This window comes from Octopus bimaculoides, chromosome 20 (genome assembly GCF_001194135.2).
Source record: "Octopus bimaculoides isolate UCB-OBI-ISO-001 chromosome 20, ASM119413v2, whole genome shotgun sequence".
NCBI lineage: Eukaryota > Metazoa > Mollusca > Cephalopoda > Octopoda > Octopodidae > Octopus > Octopus bimaculoides.
The window spans coordinates 13,454,382-13,460,752 of record NC_069000.1 but is presented as its reverse complement, the minus strand read 5'-3'; positions in this window follow the sequence as shown (position 1 = coordinate 13,460,752).

The window sequence follows — 6,371 nt, the reverse complement described above, 5'->3', positions numbered from 1 at the left end:
ATATATATATATTGAGAGAGAGAGAGAGAGAGAGTGAAAGACAGAGAGATAAAGCGAGACAGATAGATTGAGAGAAAGGCACATACACATATATACACGAATGTACATATATGAATGTACATTACACATGCACGAATGTACATATATGTGTAAAATTGTGCGGGTATGTGTATATCCTCAAATACACACTGAAGTGGAAATACTCTAGGAGAATTGTGTAAAACACACCGCACAACTGTACACGCACAACCACAAACACGCACACACACACACACACACACACACATCTTTATCGTTTACTTGTTCCAGTCATTGCATTGCGACCATGCAGGGTCACCACCTTGAAGTGTTTAGTCAAGCAAATCGAGTCTTTGTACTGTACGTCTGCAGTTACCAAAGTTCTGTAAGTCTACAGTTACCATCGGCACATAACTTAGAGATCTCATGCAAAAATGTGTATGCTCTGTACAGAAACTATGAACAAAGACCTTGAAGACATCTTTCAATAGGATCATGTTAGTGCTGTCTCGTTGAACAGGACAAAGACGCATTTACTGCCCATATTAAATCAACAATATCGTGCTTCTTTCCACCCACCTAATCAGGCAAAGCACGCAGTTAGAATTGTCAAAGCTGCTACAAGTGCCGATCCTCATCTTCACTGAAGCTCCCTCTCCTGAAAGAGTGCCAAGAAAAGTATCAAGATCGAAGACGGCTTGAGACAGTCACGGTGTGATACGGAAACGTCAAAGTGTGTTTTTTTTTTCAACAAAACCTATTAATGAGGCTCTTCTGATCATTCGATGTGCAAGAGTCGAGCTGAAGAAAAATTGTCCTCGCAATGGCTTCATTTCCCGTCATACTTCACGGAAATCGGGCTAGATAATGCTGCTTCGAAAGTTTAGCTGTCTTCATGATTATAAAGAGAGTGGAAGATTTTAAAGAAAAATCTTTAATGGCCTCTGTCAAAACATTTTGCTCCATGATCCTATGGATTCCATTTTTTGTGCAACCCAGCCTATAATGTTGACAGGAAGGTATGTTGAGGGTGGATATAAAAACCACAGAAATTCACTTGGTTGAAGGGAAAAACATTAAAACAAAAAATTAGTGCAGCAAGGACATCGAAATACATGAGAAGTATGAGAAATAGCTGAGTGAAAATAAGCATCGTGGGACATGTTTTAGAGAAGAGAACCAGTCTAATAGGGATTCTTCCCGAGGTTGGTAATATGTGAGATTGTGTTAAAGCATGTAATGGAAAAAAACATGAGATAGTTAATTTGGAATGATTATGCTTTGAGGGAAAAAAGAAAACGAAACAAAACAACGTTTGTCATTGATTGTTGTTTCCATCATTTCAGGTTGAACGGGAGATGACACAGGATATTTTGAGGTTGTATGTGTCTAGCACTTTAGAAGTTGAGTGTGTGAAGGCGGAATGATGATAAGTGACTCAATACCGGAAAGCCACATGACCCTTCTGTAATGCGATTTAGAATGCTCGTGTATGCAGCAGCGGTAGAAAGAACATCAACAACAACAACAAGAACATCAACAGCATCATCAGCAGCAAGAATACTCTAAATATGGTAGCAATATTCCAGTGTGAATTGCAACTGAGCTTTGTAGAGAGTTAACAAGAATTTGATACTGAAATATATTTTCACCTTAAAGAGGAAATTAGTTATGGAATGCAGTTTTTGTCAAATTCTGTATTAAACGAAAAAATTATGAACGAAAAAGAATACAACAGAGATGTTTAAATCATTGTTTAATATACTGAGCTTAACTAATAACTAAGCGCTACATAGTAGAATGAATAAGTTGCGCTAAACCAGACATAACTAATGTATGATATACTTTTAGTGTTGTACGTCTAGTTTATTACTGAGGCTTCGATTTGCTACATGTGCTATAAATGCTATTCAATCAAGTAACTTAGATATTACACTCACCTTCATCCAATATCTCTGATCTAACAATATTCTTACCATCTCAGATCATACCTTGTGATAACAAATGCTTGTGTGAAAGCTAAATTTATAATAGTTTCACTGTGAAATTCATTTCCTGTAGTGTTTTATCCTGTTGCATAGACTTTGCTTTCATCTCTGTCTAACACTTTTCCAACAGTTTTATAAAAAAAAAAGTATATACATATAAACATAATTGCCTCCTGATTATGTATTGTCAAATTCTACTTGATTTCAGATGAAGAATTCACTGAACTTTCATCAGCATTATATTAGAATCTCCTACTTCACTTTAGCATTGAACTCAGCATTTGTCTGTTTCCGATTTATTATTAGCTCTTTTTATTCTGTAAAAGAAGGCTTTCTCGCTTTTCTTTGTGCTTCAAACCTCATTTATTATCTAAATAACTAATGCAACTTTCATCTAGGAGACAACATATATTCACTGGTTTACAAATCTTATTTTAGACATATATTTACACACACATGTAACGATATCATTATATACATGATATGTATATATATATGTGTGTGTGCTTGTGTACCTACATACATTCATACATACATACATACATACATACATATATATATATATATATATGTATATATATATATATATATATGTATATATATATATATAATACGTGTATGTATATGCATAGCTGCCTATATGAACTAATATATTAGTAGGTTTGTATCGCATACATTCCAACTTTGTGCATCATTCCAATTATCGTTAAAATGCGGAATGCACGTGCAACAAGATTATTTATATCAATCAGGTATATTTAACGAAATCCCAATAAATATCATTAAATATATCACAAGAAATATTGCTATAGTTACTAACATAAATGAGTAGACATATAATCTAGTTGGAAAGATATTGAAAGATAATCAATAAACAATCAATAGAAAGATAATGAAGAATTTTAAAGATAATCAATAGACAGCAAACGTGTTCTGGTTTATAATGTGTTAAAATGAAAATAGTAAAAAGTCAGTAGTTCGTATCCTTACACTAAACTCCCAGTCGAATAAAATCGCAAATCTTCTTGCCTTTAACCCTCCAACGCGGAGTATAGGCCACTTATAATTGAATTCCATGTCTCATAATTTTTCGCTTTTGTAATTATACTCTGCCATGAATGTCCCCCTTTCTCAAGTTCCTTTTGTGTTGATCTACGCCACGAGTTCTTAGGCCTACCCCTCTTTCTATATCCATCCGGATTCCACTGTGTCTTTTCTAATTGTGCTGCCAATCTACTTCCACTTTTTCTTAAACATTTGTTCCCTAATCGAAACTTGATTCGTTCTTTGCTATAACTCCATATTGCTTATGTGTTCGGGCCATTTAATTTTAAGTATACTACGCAAGAACCTGTTGATAAATGATAAAATCGCAAATAAGTACCACAAAATGGCACAGTCTAGTTTTATAAAAAACAAAACAAGTGTAAGATTGATAAGCCTAAAATGTTGAACGCAAATCTTCCCGTGAATATATTTTGAAGAAGGGAGTGCTCTTCCACGTTGTTCCGTAAAGAAAACATGAAAATAAACCCCGGTGTGAAGTCTCTAGAATAAAATGTAGGCGCAGCCATGCCCGAGTAATTAAGAAGCTTGCTTTGCAAGCAAATGGATTTGAGTCCAGTCCCAATGCGCGGCAACTTGGACAAGAGTTTTCTACAAAAGCCACGGGAGGACTCAGACCTAGTGGGTGAATTTGGTAGATGAAAACGGTGTAGAAACCCGTTGTGTAACCATATCTGTGTGTCTTTGTACCTTTCTTAGGGGTGTTGGTTTATTTAATTTCTGTAACTTATATATATATCTATATATCTGTATATATATATCTCTCTATATATATCTATATCTATCTATCTATCTATCTATCTATCTATCTATCTATCTATCTATCTATCTATCTATCTATCTATCTATCTAAAAGGCGAGCTGATAGAAACGTTAGCACGCCAGGCGAAATGCTTAGCGATATTTCGTCTGTCTTTACGTTCTTTGCCTTTCATCCTCTCGAGGCCGATAAATTAAGTACCAGATGTCTACTAAGATCGATCTAATCGACTGGCCCCTCTCCAGAAATTTCGGGCCTTGTTCTTAACGTAGAAAAGAATATTATATATATATTGAAAATAATTAATTTTTCACAGGGTCTTAAGTTTTGTCTGCCGATTTATTCAACCAGTAATGAAAATTCTTTTACGAATATTTGTATAAGGGGAAATAAATTTAATAGTCAATATATATTGAAATTAGCCTCACAGGTTTGCGTGAATACATTATGGTTGTGTTCTTTCTATGATTATATGTATTTTGTGCTCTTGTAGCAACAGATTTAGTATGATACTAAAATTGAAAATTTTATATAGAGTATTATATTTTATACCTTCCCTGTCATTCCATTTCAGTATACAGAGATAGATATCTATTACTTATTTATATGCTGGCTGATAAAGTTACTCCAGAAATTTTAAACTTTAATATCCAATAGCTATACTACTACACTATAATATTTTCCGAGAATCCAAACAAATAAATGACAATACAAATACACTTACGTTCAAAAATACAGAAATATACACAAAGTTTGGGCATAATTATTTGCAATCCATAATCAAATTGATACAATGTATGGATATTCATACATACAGGTAGGTACACACACACACGCACATGTATTATATGTAATATATATATTGTGTGTGTGTGTGTGTATATATATAAATATATATATATGTATATATATTCGAAACGCCTAGTTTAGAATAGAGGCAGCTGATGAAGGAAAAGTTCCATAAGTAAATCGCCTGTTTTCCTATGTGTTCATTCTGTTGTCTGTAAAAAAGTCCGTTTTTTTTGTGTTTTATGTTCCCGTTCCTTTTTGACGTTCTGTAACCGGATATGCATCTATATATACATGTAGATGTAGGTATGTACATATATGTATATATACGTGCATATGCTCATATATCATTTGTATATATATATATATATATATATATATATATATATATAAATCGTTCCCTTCTATCTCCTGCCCACACGTGACCCGTGACTAGTTTTCTCATCTTTGCCTTTTCGCCACAGGACGCTTGGCCGGCCGCTCTCTTACTATTTCTCTTTTTATATCCATTGAGGATTTCTTCTAGGCGTTACCCATCATTCATTTGTAAGCAAATAATTAATAAAAATTTAATAAAATATAGCGAATTAATAACAATACAAATGAAGAAAAATCCACTGGTAATTGAACTGACATAGTGTAGAACTAAGTATTGCCGAAGTATATTTATTTTATGAGTAATTTCCTCTCTGTGTTGAGCACTTATCATATGTGCTTATAACAGTATAACTGGTCCTCTGTGCTTATTTTTAAAAAATCGTGTCTTATACTCATTGTAATTGTACATCCCTGAAGCTTTGGACTGTGACGTAGTAATTTTGGTTACTGCTTCAAGGAGAGTGCCCAGAGGAGACGTGGGACAAAATAAAATGAAATAACAGTACAACCGATAGCATGAACAAAGTAAAGGAAATTGTAAATTACATATATGGATGTACTTAGGAATCGAAGAACCAGGCTATAAATTAAGCGGTTATAAAAAGTAACTGATCGGGGGGGGGGTCGGGGGAAAGCAGTTGAAACTAAGAACAGTAAAAATGTACTTCAGCAACTGATAATGTGCTGTAGAACTTAACATCAAAGACTTTGTTTATAGCTTGTTTACTTTCTGTTTATTTGTTTCTTTTCTTTTTTTAGTAATTTCTTTTTATAACAAAACTTTGACTTGTTATGCTTAACTGGATGGCTGAAATGCAAAGTAGCCTCTGTGTTGTAGGTTAACTAACAATTTTAGTTAAATGTCCATTAAAATACTTCAAAGGACAAATAACGCTATATAAGGCTCGCATTTCCTTGGTTAGAAAGTAACGAGCTGCTAGCAATGTTTCTGTAATAAAATCTTGATTACAAGGTGACAGCTGTAATACCCACTGCTACGGACGCTAAATGAAAGAAAATTTCACATAAATGAAAGACTCCAAAAATCAAACGCAAAACAAAACAAAACCCTCATTAAACGTTGCTTCTTATACGATTTGAACTTATTTAATAGGTTTATTGAGTGTCTTCATTTTCGCTCTCTTGTCCGACCTCTCTTTGTCATTTGTACACACTGTGTAGCTATTTTCTATATGCGATTTTCAATGATTTGATATGTCTAAGAACTGTTTCCTAAGTTTAGCTGCCTAGTTTACGTAAGTTCTTTTTATTCTCTTTATTTCTTCCTCCCCCTTCCGCTGCAAGCGAATTATTACTAATTTATCTTTGCAAATAGCAATTCGCTCGCAGCATATATGTATATATGTATATAT